The 16,253-nt window shown below is 31.6% G+C and overlaps 1 protein-coding gene across 5 annotated transcripts in view; it reads left to right on the top strand.

The window, feature by feature from the left end:
- cher (filamin A protein cher) overlaps nucleotides 1-16,253 on the top strand; it is a 149,266-nt gene that overhangs the window by 45,467 nt on the left and 87,546 nt on the right. Inside the window, exon 2 of one of the 5 annotated variants that reach the window (XM_088227166.1) lies at nucleotides 3,265-3,380. The gene's annotated coding sequence lies outside the window, so the exon portion shown is untranslated. Of the gene's footprint in view, nucleotides 1-3,264; nucleotides 3,381-12,373; nucleotides 12,554-16,253 lie in introns of those variants that run through there. The other 4 variants (XM_088227135.1, XM_088227161.1, XM_088227146.1 and 1 more) reach the window with 4 other exon arrangements.

Raw genomic sequence — 16,253 nt, 5'->3', positions numbered from 1 at the left:
TCATGTTAGTTTTGTAATTTATTTTATTTTTTATTTTATTTTATTCAGAAAACATACAGTCATACAAAATAAGTATTAAAAACAACACTTTTTTAACATAAAAAGACCAATTAAGTTTTCATAAATTAAAAAGATATAAACATTAAATGTGACAAAAAATAAATAAGAATTTTAAGTGAGAAAAGAATAATTGTTGACATTTGCGTTTTCCATGGAGGTAATAAATTAAAATAAATAAAAATACCAAATGTACACTCCGAGCCATCCACGCACACACATGAACGCACATATAAAACATACACAAACATATACATTACATGCGGCACATATACATAGCGTAAACCACTCAAGATGCACATTCAGCAACTATCCCAAATAATCGACCCCATGAAGAAATTTTCTGTACAAATGCAACGTGCAGTTAAAAATGTCTACATCAATACTGAGTCCGTTATAATTTCTAATTAATGTGGTGATAATTCTAATACAAACAACTACAAATGCAGGTTTTTATCTTGTTGATGCAGGGAGCTTTTACCCCAGTGAAGATGACAGAAGACAACTATGTTGATACTTCCATGTGTATTTATTACATGTTTAATAAATTACAGACTTCGGTTATGATGCGCGAGGGTAACGACCGAACTCTACTGACTACTCACTTTTTACTAACTGACTAACTGATGGTACCTAAGGGGTGCTTCTATTTATTTATTTATGCTTCATTAAGTTAGTTCATAACATATTAAGAACTAATATAAACTTTTAATAACATTACAATTTTTAATATCGAAATTTCTCAATAGCATATTTTTTCAAATTAATTTGAAATATTTCGATATTTTCTATTTCCTTTATTTCTTCAGGTAATTCATTGTACAGCTTCAATTCCTTGTACAATGAGTTTTGGGATTCTTTTTTCTCCTCATTGGTAAACTTATCTCTTTTTATCCCTTGTTTCAAATGTATGACATTGTTTCTGCTTATATAGTAACAGTTCATAGTGATCGTTTTACTTCCGAGTGGGGAGTTGAGGCCATGTTTTATTTCCCATTCTGTCAGCTTTTGACATCCGTGCTAGATAATCAGTACTTTTGATGTTTTGATTTTAGTTTTGTTTACATAAACATGCACGATTCACTTTCTGCACTATCCTTAATACAATGGTAGGTCAGATGACAGTGGGCATTGGTTTCCGGGTCAGAACAATCAAATTATGGATGACACATTTGATAGATCATAATATATAACGCATCACCGTGAATCTATAGGATTTTGACAGTTGTTGGTGTGTGCATGAGTGTCCTACACGAATATACAAAGAAATTGTCAATATTTCTGTACACTGTTTACCCAATAAAATAAAATAAACCGGGTTCTCTGGTATGGTTAGGAAATTTAAATGCAACTCCAAGGTGGATTTTTAAGATTTTTATCTGAGAGTAGACATCGAGTGAAAACAACAAGTCCGGGTGTTCGCTTTTTTTCCGACATAAACTGTATACTGTGATTCAAAATTAAACTTTTTTTACATAATATATGACGTATTCCATGTTGTGTGTCAATCTTTTTAAGAATCGAACCCGGAACAACCCAACGCTAATCTCTTAACCCACGAGACGGACAGTGTCGAAAATACATTTTATCCAACATCAAAGTTAAAACATGGTTTCCAAATGTGATTTCGACATAACGGCTTTGTATTTCGCCATTTCAAATGTAATAGGCCGAAAAATCTCTCAATAAAACTTGAGTAGACATTTTTAGTATCTTCGAAATATTAAATAAAAATATTATCGAACTCAAGGAAGACTTTAAAGATTTTAAGTGACCAGATTTCAATCGTCAGAGTCATGTTAATTTAAATATTTTTTGAGATGAATATTTTTTGAGGTGTAATTATTTATTTATTAAGTTAATCATACAGTTCTTATTTAAATACAAGGTACAAAAGAACAATTATAAAAAGTAAGACCAATTACAGATTTCACATTAATTTATTATGAAAGCAGGAGGAGAGAATTATATATTTTTTAACTAACTGTATTTCTGTAAATTTTTACAATGTTTGATTTAGCGAAGGCGCACACCATTTAAAACTTCTGAAAGCTGGAATTCTAAAAGCTTGTTCGTTTTCTATATAAAAGTTTTATTTTACATCAATAGATGGTGTTAGCTCATATAAAAATATAACTTATACCTATTTATTTATTTTTTACGAAAATGCGATTAACTTTTCATAATTATCGTTATTTCCTTATCCGCACTCAATGGTGTATAAGGCACTGCAAAATTACTACAGTTGCAGCGTATCTTGATATTTTTTGTAACATCGAAGTTAAGGTGATTTAGATAATGAGCAATGTAATATTGCACTGTAGAACGGCCTTAAAAATTAATATTTCACGTCCACCCTTCTAGGAATCGAACCTAGGACCTTTAGCATGGTAGGCAAATGCACCAACTGGAATACTATTCAAACTACAATACTTAATGAATCATAAGGCTAATAATGTTTTTTTTTTTTTAAGATTTAAAATAATATTGCTCTTTGCATCAATATATTTTAATATTTACATTTTGTAACTTTTTAAATAAAACTTTTTTTTTTATTTTACAATTTTTTATGCACATAATCGTCATCATTCCCTTTCCGCACCTTATGGTGCACATGGCACTGTATTGATACACCAATTGCAGCGTATCTTGATATTTTTTGTTTCATGAACGTAAAATAATCAGTTTTACGCTTGAGGTACCAGTCCAGGGACTATGAAATATTCTAGTGTAAAGTCACCTTTTTAAATAAATATTGTAAGGAATCGAACCCAAAACCTCTTGCATGCGAGGCAAACGCGCTGAACATTACACCACGAGGCCCACAACATCTTAAATGCGCACATTGTTTGAATTTTATATTATTTTATTTTTTATAATATATATCTAAGCATTTTGTTTATATACACAATACTACTGTGTTATCTTTTTTTTGTAACATAATATTTTTTTTATTTTTAATATTATATTGAAGTCTTTATATTCTAATAAATGTGTATTTTTGTTAGGTAAAAGGCACTGCGTTCCTGTATACTAATAAATCAATATGAGACATAAAAATATTTATTTAAAAAAAACATATCTCAGGTCTATTTCATTGTGACCTTTATTACTTTAAAAATGCATCTAAAAAACATGATTTTTCCCTATTGTACATAAATATTTTGTTAATGTATTTTTCGTAAAATGTTTTTTTTTTTTTTTCAGATTGAATCTATTTTGATTTACTCTGGGCCTGAATCTTCGTATCTGTTACACCATCTCAACATTGACCTCTAGCTGTCGAGTATCTTTTGAACCACCCCCAGAATTTGTTTTAGAGGGTAAGAAACAATAATTATTTATTCATGTAACTTTTAAAAGACTAGTAAATAATTCCTTCGCGCGCGGTGATGTAGAACCGTGTTACCACAAGCAAAAGTCGGAATATTCAAAAGTTGAAGGAAACATTTGAGGAAAAAAAACATGCAGACTTACTGTTAAATGATTCCTTTTCAATCCTTATATATACATATATAATTCCTCTGTACGTGTGATGTCACTGAACTTCTCCTAAACGGCTTAACCGATTTACGTGCGGTTTTCAGAGAAATATAGATCTTTGCCCTGTGCGTGTTCGTAGATATTGAAATCTTTATTCTAATTTGTAAAAAAGAAGTAAGAAGCATAAATGTTTTATTCATCGATCTACCAGGGTTGCATTCGAGGAGAATGCATTTACAAAAAAATGGAAAGAAGTTTGTTTTTTATCTATAAAAAAGTATGTTTTTGTATGTTTACAAACAGCATTTGTTTTTTGTGAATCTCAATCAGATTCTTTCCTTAAAATCCTTTTAAATTCTACCCATTTCATTCTTTTTTACCGGATTTTTTATAATACTAAAATAACATTAAATTTTACAAATTTTTAAAAATTGTATTCCTACAGTACATCCCTTTGTTGGTGAGAAGACCGGAGTTTGATGTTCGCAAAAAGAATGCCATATTTGAAAAAAATATTTATTTTATGTTTTGGAATTCAACCATCAACAAGTACCTACTTAAATTCAATATTTGAATATTATCAATTTTTGGTTTTGGAATTTAATCACAAACAAGTACCTAGGTACCTACTTAACAATAAAAAGTATTTTTCCAATGCAAACCAACGTTCGGGCCGGACAACGTCTGTCGGGTCAGCTAGTAATTTATAAAAATTATAATATAATTTAGGCCAGCTCAAAACACATTGAATATCATAAATACGTATTACTTAAATGTATTTATATATTTATGCATTATATTTTATTTAATAACTTTGTACACTTGGTGGAAATCTGTTATTGGTTCCGAGTTTACACAATAGATCTGTTGTTAAATATGCATGTAGAATTGTTGGTTTCCTAAATAAAATAAAATAAAACAAAATGCATTTACGCCAGTTCAAAACACATTAAATATCATAAATACGTATTACTTAAATGTATTTATTTATTTATGCATTATATTTTATTTAATAACTTTGTACACTTGGTGGAAATCTGTTTTTGGTTCCGAGTTTATACAATAGATCTGTTGTTTACTTTAAGTATGTATGTAGAATTGTTGGTTTCCTAAATAAATTAAATAAAACAAAATGCACCATAATTTGGTCCACTCCCACTTACTGCCAATAACCGACTGATTGGACGAATTATTTCGTTTTTGTCTCTGTCACGCAAACGCCGCGCACAGAACAGCGTCTCTGTTTTCCTTATTATAATTTATATTCTCGTGCTCTTTTTAACCAGTAAAACAGTTTTTTTTGGTATTAGTATCACTTTCATTCTTATAATTATTCTAAGCATAGTAAAGATAAATATTTTTTTGTATTAAAATCCAGCATGTTTATACAAATTTAACTTTCCAAATCCGAAATAAAAAAGTAAATTTGAAGATTACAAAAAAAACAACTTCGTCATTAAAATAAATAACAGAGAAATACCAAGTCTTGCATCCATGTGGACTCGTTTTACACCGCAGCCACACAAGAGTTAAATAAAAAAAATATGATTACGAAGTAATCTAGTTGTAGCAATTCATCATCATTCCCTTTCCGCACATAATGGTGCATAGGGCACTGCATTAGTACACCAATCGCAGCGTATCTTAACTATTTTATTACATTAATTATTTTACCTCTGACTAGGCAACGCCTGAAAATATTTCTCAATTTTTACACTTCTTGGACCAGCCGGTTTTATCAACAATATTTTGAGTCTATCCCATTTTTTGTAGACAAGGTCTGGATTCAACCCCCTTTGGGAGTTATCAATACATTACAACAGATGAAGAACATTTTATAGAGGGGAACATAGCATAAAAGTTTCAGCTCTTCCAACTTCACAAAGATCAACAGATGGACGAATTGAAAGAATAAAGAAGTTCAAAAATATGCAAAATGGTTAATGTTACATGGTCTGTAAATTGGCCACTTTAACCAGCCAGTGACAAGTCATAATTCCTGTAAATGCCTAGCCTTCTATATTATCTTTTATAAAATGTTCATCCCTGTTGTAATATATTAATACTAAGAACTCTCAAGAGGGTTGAATCCAGTTCTTGTCTAGAAAAATATGGATAGACTCAAAATATTATTAATTCATATATTTCCTCGATTAGTCGGCCTCGTGGTGTAATGGTCAGCGCGTTTGCTTACCACACAAGAGGACTCAGGTTCGATTCCCGACATGGTTGACATTAAATATTTATTTAAAAATCAGTTTTTACACTAGAATTATTCATAGTCCCTGGACTGGTACCTGGGCCGCGATTATGAACGGCTATCTTCATCGGTATATACTGAGACGGTATAAACTAATATCTTTTTATTTTATTTTATTTTGGAAAGCCAACAGATTACAATATTTATTAATTACAGTGTAGGTTAAATTATATATTAAGATCCAATTACAGGCCTTCTCGTAAGCTAAAAGATAAATATTACTAATAAGAAGTTAAGAATAGATATTAAATTTAGATATGTATGTACATTTTACAGTGCGGATAACATAATAATAAGTATACATACATATACAGCGAGTATAACATTTGCGATAATTATTGAGCCTTATAAGAAGAACAACTTAATTGAAGAAAATAATAATTATAAAAAATAAAATAAAAAACTCAAAAACTAAAATAAAATAAAGTTTTTATAATAATTAACCAAATATCAAACTCACATACACATGCACATGTACATATCCATACACAATGTAGCTGCACAGGTAGGTATTTCGGTTAAATAAGATATTATATAAGAGAATATTAAAAAACATATTTAAAAAAAAATAAAAATAAAAAAAAATTAGTGAAACATAAATCGATATTAATATCGATATTAATGTACGAAAGTGTGTATATTTGTAAGAAAATTCAAAGTATCTTCGTCGGTAACCGATAACTGAACATGTTTAAAAAAAAAAAATTGTAAACAAATTCTATTTTTCATACAGAAAACTTCATTTTACTTTGAAGATAAAAATTTAAGATAAATTTTAAGTTCCCATCAGAATACGTACCCAAAAGCGTAAGACCGATCATTTTGCCTTCATGTTACATAAAATTATCCAGATACGCTGTGATTGGTGTACCAATTCAGTGCCTAAAGCACCATTAGGTGCGGAAAGGGAATGATGATGCTGAATATATTTATTTGTATGTGTCCAAGTGTAAGTGGCAATCTGTTATTGTTGGAAAAATAAAAATAATAAAATTAAAGGAATTTATAGCTTGTCAGTGAAAACGTATTATGGGCGCCATGTGGGATCTCTCAGAGGAATGTGTGTTACTATTAAGCGGTTCTGACCGTCTAAATGACACGAGTGTCGAAAGCTGTTGTCAGATGTCGAAGTTGCCACCATAAATCTATTTTGATGTTACAAGGTTCTTAAAAAATACAAAATATTCGGAGATGGGTGGTCAAGAAATAACGCAACAAAACGTACATAAAATGAAATTAATATTTCGATATTTTTTATTATTTTTCTAAATTTGTTATCTTTTTGTTCATTAGCCGGCTTATTGCCAAGTGGTATAATAATTTCTTCTTAACAGTGGGTTTTTACAACTATCGTTTTATAATTTGACGTAGTTATGCAGAAAGCAGCCAGCCATAGGAAAGTGAATCAGAGAAAATAGCACTTATGTGAAAAGAGTGAATAATCAAATCTACACAACAGTTGGAATGCTTTTTACTTTGAAAAATCGCACCTTCGATGCAACAAAATCACAATTCACATTTTTTGTTTTAATGTTAGGCATTTACAGTGAATGTTACACAGTGAATGTTACACAGTGAATGTTACACAGTGTGTAAAGTGGCCACTTAAACCAGCCAATGACAGGTCATAAGCCCTGTAAATGCCTAGACTTCCATATTCCCTTCTCAAAGACTTTTTCCCTCTCTGTTGAAATAGATTTGAATATGAACAACTCCCCAGGGAGGAAGTCCAGCCAGTCTGCAAGCATTTGGACGTAATCAAACATTGTTGAATTACCACATGGTAAAAGAAGAAGTATAAAAATTGGAAAATTGTTTCCAGGCGTTGCCTAGGAGGTGATTTGGTTCAGCCGGATGAATCTCACCTACGTGATAAAGATTTCAGCTCTTTTACTTCACAAAAGTCAACAGATGGAAGAGTTGAGGAAATGTGGATGTTCAAACATGGGCAGAATGGTGAATGTTACACAGTGTGTAAAGTGGCCACATAAACCAGCCAATGACAGGTCATAAGCCCTGTAAATGCCTAGACTTCCATATTCCCTTCTCAAAGACTTTTTCCCTCTCTGTTGAGATAGATTTTAATATATATTTTTTCACTGGCTTTGAAAGTAGCAAATAACCCTAGTCAGAGTCAAAGTAACTTTGTATAAATGTATGATTTTATGTTTTATTCATTGTTTTTTATTATTCAATTTCGACAAGAATTTTTTTATTTTTTTTAATAAATAAAAATAAAAAAATCATAAGAATCGTAAAAATTCGTTTGAAATAATATGTATTATATGTTATCGTTATTCCCGACTTGTGTACTTCTTAACAGTGGGTTTTAACAACTATCGTTTTATAATTTGACGTAGTTATGCAGAAAGCAGGCAGCCATAGGAAAGTGAATCAGAGAATTAAACATTTAGAATAAGCTTTTTACGTGAAACTATAGCAAAAACAATGGATTTAATAAAACTTTAAACCCTACTGCAAATAGTAATCCGGTATAAGACAATAAATGCGAAAAAAAGAATTAAGTCCCCAGCTGTAAAATTTTAAAAGAGCTGTTGTGACTTTGTTGCACCAAAGGTGCAAAATGAAAAATAATGCGTACATTTTTTTTTACTAGTTTTTATGACTTCAAAGTCAGACTGACTACATAACCTAAGATGTACTACATAACCTGAAAATACCCGATTGTTTAAATTATTATATTTATTTAATGACAGGTAAAAGCATTAGCTACTAACCAATACTTAATATCTTAACCGAAAAAGAAAACTTTTTTGAAAGAAATATGGTCGTCTAGATACTTGATAATTTATTTATTCAAATCTTCGAGCACAAATAATAAGTACTTTTGCGGACTTATTGTTAAAAGCAATATCTTCCAGCTAACCAAAAAACAGACTTGTCAAATGAAGAGTTGGTAAAAAATTTGTACTAAAAATATAATAAATAATACGTATAATATTTATTAAAAAACAGCTGTTTTTTAATAGAGAGATGACGTTTTATTTATGGGGAGATATAGCTTTAAAAAGAGATTACACATAAGGACAATTAGTAAGTTTTTGCAATATAAAATTGCTATTAAGAAATGGATAGTGGAGATGGGTTGCACACGGATCGATGAGTGGATCAAGCCAAATATGTAAAATGTGTGTCAGCTTTATGAAATTTGTTCTATTGGTCTATATAAAATGTTTTTTATTGTTTATTATGTTAATGATAATTTGGTTAATTGGATGAATTACGTTTTTTTTATTGTTATTATTATCTCGCTACTATCTGTGGCCCTGTTATAGGTCCTGTCAGATATACAGATCTGGCGGCTTCCAAAAATAATTTCAAGGCTTTTAAAAAGTTTTGTAATCATTTCGGCGAATTGATCATGTCCAATCAATTTAATCCCAGTCAGTGAAGAATTCACTTCCCTCTTTTCTCAATCCAATGAAGTACATATTATGTACATCTGGATTACCTTCTTTAAGCACAAAGATGCTAAGACTACCAGATTTCAGAGAGCTCCTTCGGGCAGCTTTTCTCGTTTGACCATGAGCAAAATTTTCCGTGTATGTGGGCACCGCCAAGGAGACTAATGTCCTCAAATGCGGTGTGCGGTGTGTGGTGGGCAGGCTGTTATTATTATGTTAACTTTGTTAAATAGCTAATCTTAGGCATGTTTCATATTTTGTAAAATGTTGCCCTCGGCACGGGACACCGCAGTGAGGGAACATTATTTTGTGTAAAAAAAGAATACAAACAATGTAAAAGTATAAATAAATAAATAAAATAAATGAAAACTTATTTAAAATACATAATGTTATACACTTTAAAGGATGAGGAATGTGGGAACAAGGCTGCAATTACAATGGGAGCGATTACGAAGATAAACTACCGACACCGACATCTAAGTTTTGGGTAGATATATTGATATGTAACAGCGCGTACGCCACGGCACACATATTGATGCACTAAAGTGAAATACCTTCATTGTGACGTCATGGTTAAGATAAATTTTCTCCAGCGATTACGAAGATACACTACCGACCCCCCCCCCTCCCGAGGTCGGTACATCTGTATGTACTGACAGGTCTAGCACCACACATTTAATTACAATTCATGATTTTACTAAACATTCTGAGGTGGCCAGTTTTTTCTTAAATTATCATCGACACTCCGTTACCGCACCTAATGGTGCATAGGGAACTGCATTGGGATACTGATCGCAGCGTATCTTGATATTTTTGTCAGATGAAGTTAAGGTGATCAGTCTTACGTTGCAGATGCCAGTCCAAGGACTATGAAAAATTCGAGTTTTAAAACACCTTTTTAAATCAATATTTCATGTCAACCATGTCGTTTAACCCGAGACCTCTTACATGGTAGGCAAATGCACTGACCACTACTACACCACAAAGCCGACAAAAACATTCCGGGGGATGATTATAAACATTAAAATATAAATGTGAACTAAGGAAATATGCATAACTCGTTCTAACATGAACGATTGCATATATTTAGTGATATTCTTTCTCTTTTTTAAATATGAGGAAGTTCAGTTCTACGGGATATTAGATACAAAAAATGTTTTTTTACTTACGGTAAAATTTATGTAAATGTATGTAAAATATATGTATGTAAAATAATATCAAAAACCACTTTCAATTACGTCACACGTTTGTTCGAATCAAGTAGTGATTTCCGGTTTCCAGGAAGCCAACTCACCAATCGACAGAACTCACCAACTGGAACTTGTGACGTCACTGGTGGAGTTATTTTTAAATTACGAATCTTTAAAAAATCATAGCGCTGATAATACAATAGTCATAAATGTTTTTCTTTTTTAGCCTATCTTGATGAAAAAAAAAACGGAAAATCACTAAATTCACTCGCAATATTAGCTACATCCTAGATATGAATAACGTGTCTATTTATTATTTATTTATTTATTATGTTCATTAACGCCCAAAAGGCATTTACAAAAAATAAAAATAAAATACATGCTAACACACTAAATAATACAGAAAATACAAAAAAAAATGTGAATTTAGTTAGAAAGGATATAATAAAAAGTTTAACAAAGTTAAAAAAAAAACAATAATGACAAAGGTATGCAAGAAAAAACAGTGAGCATATAAACAAAAAATGCAATGATATAAGCTTATGAAATAAATTATGTAAAGCAAACACAGTAAATAAAGTGTTACGGTAAGCAAGAAAGACAAATTTAAGTTAAATTAATAAACAAGCAAGTATATATTATCGCGAAAAAAGAAGATATAAAAATATGTATGTATGAAATGCGTATTTGCTAATACTACAATGCAATTTGATATAATAGTAAAAAATAAAAAACAAGTATAAGGTAATAAAAATAAACAAGTAAGTATTTTTTAATTTATGGAATTGAATTGTCAATAATAGTTTGACGAGCAGCTACAAATAAACTTGATATTGTGGACTTATAAGATAGTAAAGAATTGGACAGAATGTCTGCAGCCGTTCCACAAGGGTTACCGAACCTATGCAGTCTCGGTATCAATGAATTGTTTTGTTGGTTGGATTATACGTCATTGTTTAAAAAAATACTTATTCCGTAAGCAATGGAGTCTTTTGATGTTATATAAGAATGACAAAGTTCAGCCCTACGGAAAATTGGATATAAAAATGTATTCTTAACACATTTCAGAAAAACTATGTTGCGGCGGGGTGCACATTTTTATGCATTTAGGATACCTTCCAAAAAAGACGTCCTAAACTTCAATTGTTTCCTGTCATGTTTGCTTTGCTGTGAAGCAGATAGGTGACATTACAATACAAAAAAATTATCGATTCTTTTCTGTTTCAAAACATGACTAAAAGTTATCATCACAAAGATCGCCGCAAACAATGAATTAAGCGCAGTAAAAATCAGAACATTAAATTGTCCGGCAAAATTTCTTGAACATGTTTATAAATTTTATGTTTTTATTTAATAATTTTTAGTGTTATATTTTCACAATTTTTAAAATTGTTTAATTTTTTTATTTATTTTGTTTTGCATTTTATGTTATTTTGAAAACTCGCCAAACACAAGGCGAGTTCATGCTAATAAAAGTTTTTATTTAAAAAAATGTACGAAAAAAAAATATAAAACAAAGTTCTTTGCATGATGTTACGTTGCTAGTTCTTTCGAATAGACTAATAATATAACTTGCAATAGATTTTCAGTTAACCGACGAATCCGCAAAACTAATCAAAAAGAAGCGGAACAGAACTTGAGACGTCACACGCGAAATAATTTCAAAAGTACAAAACTATGAAAAATCATAGCGCTGAAAATACGATACATAAACGCTTTAAAAAAATATTTGGCTTACTTTAATAGTAAGTATATTAACAAATAATAAAAAATAACAACAAAAACATTGATCTTCTCATTGGCTAGACAGTTTTTTTTAATAAATTTCATGTATGCCGAACGAAGAAAATACCGCTACATTTGAGTAAAGACTAGCGTCTTAATATTCCTGTAGTTACGGTCATCGTTGTGTTACAAAGAGACTTATTTTTGGCATCAAATAAAAATACGAAATAAACAGTCAATGGCGGCTCTGAACGAAAAGTATAGTGAATACGGTGTCACCCAGGCGCCATCTTTAATAAACTCGTGACAAAAGCATTAAAATAAAAATTAACCGCTAGAAAACAGTTGAATTGCAAGTGAAAATATTAAAAAATCAGTGTGTGAAATGTTAAAGTTGTGTGACGCGCGAAAAAGTTCGATTGTCATTTGTTTACATCCCAATTTTGACGTTGTGAAAATGATAATGCGATTTAAAAATTTCTAGAATCATTTACCTTCCTGTCTCGATATTAGAATATTCTGTACGCGAATTTGTGCGAATTTCCACTGTATTTCTTCGTTTAAATGAAGTGTTGATTAAAATTTTCAGTTTGGTTTCGTTTGAGGTTATGTTTGGACCGTCTGAGCGCCGCGGCGGCCATCTTGTGTTTTCTATTTTCGATTCTTCGGGAAAAGCTTCCACGTGTTTGTTTCTTTGGGTGGTCCGTGATGAAAAAAGTAGTTTTTAAACGAAAATCCATCACCGCAGAAAAAAACATTCATTTTAATTGTATCTCAGAATTAAATGTTTCAAGATAAATACATAACCTCCGTAATTCATTTATTACACCTCCAGTCACAGTTCAAATTAATATTTTATTATTCTCTAAAAAAAAACGGGATTCATCCGGGATTCTAAAACATCTAATCTAGTTTAAAATGAGTCCAAAATTTTCATAAAGCTATAGTGGTCCAAATAATTGAATAATTCAAGTTGAGTAAACAAAGTTGTATAAAAATAGAACTAAAAAATATATTTACTTTAAAATTGCCTATTTCCATGTTTATTTTATTTGCTCCACCCAGCCTTGAGAAAATTTCCATTTATTTTTTGAGATTTCACCGGGAATCGAACTCGCAACCAACCGTATGCGATTAAAGCGTCTTAGCAATGACACCACGAGGGTCGCATATTGTATTATGGATCAGATGTTATTAGATCAAATCATGCCAATTATTTAATTTTGTTTAAATTTCAAAATACAATTTTTAATTAAAACCCCGATAAAAATAAATAAGATTTTTTTAAAACTATCACTTATCATCATCATTCCCATTCTGCACCTAATGGTGCATAGATCACTGCATTGATAACCAATCGCAGCGTGTCTTGATTATTTTCGTTGCATGAAGGTAAGACGATCAGTCTTACGTTTCAGGTAAATATTCTAGTGTAAAAATACTCTTTTAAATAAATATTTCATTTCAACCATGTCAGGAATCGAACCCTAGACCTCTTCAAACGCATGGTAGGCAAACGCACTGACCATTACACCACGAGGCTGAAAAACAAACACGAGAAACAGACATTAAATCATATTTGTGGCACCGATTTACGTAATATACGAGTACACTTCTTTTCATTTCTAAAGAATGATATTAGTTTCTTACTAACACAATATTACAATCTGCGAAAAAACTCATTTATGAAAAGTTGCTTTATATTTTATCGATACAAAAACAACGATAGCAAAAAAGTAGAACTGTTTTAAAAAAAAAATTGAAAGAAAAACCAAACGAAAAAATAATTGCAATATATAAACAGTAAGAAAAAATAATATTTAAATTTGTTGCAAGAGAGAGGCAAAACGTTTTAGAGACGGGATAATGGTAGTCTAGGCATTTACAGGGCTTATGACCCGTCATTGGCTGGTTTAAGTGGTCACTTTACACACTGCGTAACATTCACAATTCTGCCTATGTTCGAACATCCAAATTTCCTCAACTCTTCCATCTGTTGACTTTTGTGTAGTAACAGAGCTGAAACCTTTATCATGTGGGTGGGTTTCATCCGGCTGAACCAATTCACCTACTAGACAACGCCTGAAAACAATTTTTCAATTTTTTATACTTCTTCTTTTATCAGGTAGTTAATTCAACAATGCAAGCATTTGGACATACTCAAAACATTGTTGAAAAAATATCATTTTTCATAGACGTCTCAAATAAAATATACCGAAATACCTTAGCATTCCAAATGCTAAATTATTCATACATTTACGTGGGTTGAAATATTTTTACTATACGTTTCTTAGCTTAGATTACCAATTTACACATTAAAAATATTTGTTTATTTTATCACAAGAAAACTGTGAAAAAAGTAAGTAATGTGAAAAGTGTGTTAGTATTTTTCTGTATTTAGAAAATACAATAACAGATTCCAAAAAATCTTTCAAGCAATAACAATGTGATAAAATATGTTGTTCACTCACATGTTAATAACTCAAATTATCATGGAACTGGCAGAGGAAGGATGAACGCAGAGTGAACGCAGTCGAAATGCGATCTAGACGAATGTATGGGAAACCAATGCATGGCAGGGTTACAAAAATTGATATTAGGCGAGAGTGCAAATCTGAGACAGGTATAATTGATAATATTAAGAGAGGGAAGAGGGAAATGACGAAAGAATAGTAAAACATATATATGGCGAGAATGAATGGCAACGCAGGACGAGGACTTGGCATTATAATCAAATAAATGAAAATCTCAAGTAAGTGGCGCGATTATGAAAGCTATCTTCAAACAAACAACAACAAACCATCGCGCTGTTTCCCAGTAGGGGTAGGCAGATAAGATAGAACGCCACATCACTCTATACATTTTCTCATGCACGCTCGCCGATTATTCCTACTCTCGACATGTCCATCTTCAAGTCTTTGACGGACTTGATCGTGCCATGTCCTTCTCGGACTTTTCTGCATCCATCAACATTCGCATCGTAGATCCTTTTAACCGTTCTTTCGCTGTCCATTTGCTCCACATGTCCAAACCAACGCAGCACCTCTTTCTTGATTCTGTCGATAATGCATGTCTCAGCCTTACACAGTTCACGGATCTCAACATTTGTACACCTATCATACATCGTTTTACCACACATTTTCCCAAGGAATCGCATTTCGACAGCATTTTACCTACTTTTATTATCATTTTTCCAATTCCATGCTTCGCTCTCATACATTAAAGTTGGCACTAGAACTCCATTGTGAACTGCTAGTTTAGCCTCCTGCGATAAACATTTGTTTGCCAAAGTAGATTACTATCAAGCTATCTTCATCTGTACATATCGAGACAGTACACTTAACTTCTGTGCTATCTCTATCTACCTAGGCTTGTTTTACCGAATTTTCATCTCGACGTCATACGACAAAATTCAACCAATGAGTGACCCCGAAAATTTAGTCCGCGTTCCTTACTTCATCAAAATTTAAAATGGTTCTCATTTATAGACTAAATAGGCTTCTGTGATAACAAGTGCCCACTTCAAAGGGATTACAAACTCCAATAAATCTTAATTCAAGCAAAAAATGCTCACTTGAACATGAATTTTATATAATTTTTGACAATTATCAAGACGGTATGCTTAACGATCGTCTGTATTTATCTTGTCGGCCTCGTGGCGTCAGCACGTTTGCCTACCATGCGAGAGGTCTCGGGTTCGATTACCGACAAGGTTGACATAAAATATTTATTTTAAAGAGTGTTTCCACACTAGAATATTTTATAGTTCCTGGACTGGCACCTGAAGCGTAAGACCGATCGTTTTACCTTGATGTAACAAAAATGATCAAGATACGCTGCGATTGGTGCGCCAATGCAGTGCCCTTTGCATTGGGTGCGGAAAGGGAATGATAATGATGATGATGTATTTATCTACCGATTGATTACAAAGCCGGCTTCTTTAACGTCTCGAAAATACTAAAAAAGATGGAAAACGTAAAAAAACTAAATTTATTTTTTAAAGTGCCAACATTTTGACACCTCGATTCTCTTATACGTTAATATGGCAGAATCTAGAGAAATTATCTGTGCATCTAGGCGTTCGTTTTTAAAACTGTCATTTTTGTCGGAATA

This window comes from Micrasema longulum, unplaced genomic scaffold, assembly GCF_059751315.1.
Source record: "Micrasema longulum isolate JH-2025_06_02 unplaced genomic scaffold, ASM5975131v1 h1tg000041l, whole genome shotgun sequence".
In the NCBI taxonomy this organism is placed as follows: domain Eukaryota; kingdom Metazoa; phylum Arthropoda; class Insecta; order Trichoptera; family Brachycentridae; genus Micrasema; species Micrasema longulum.
Note: the sequence above shows the minus strand (reverse complement) of the source record. Positions and strands in the feature narration are given on the sequence as shown.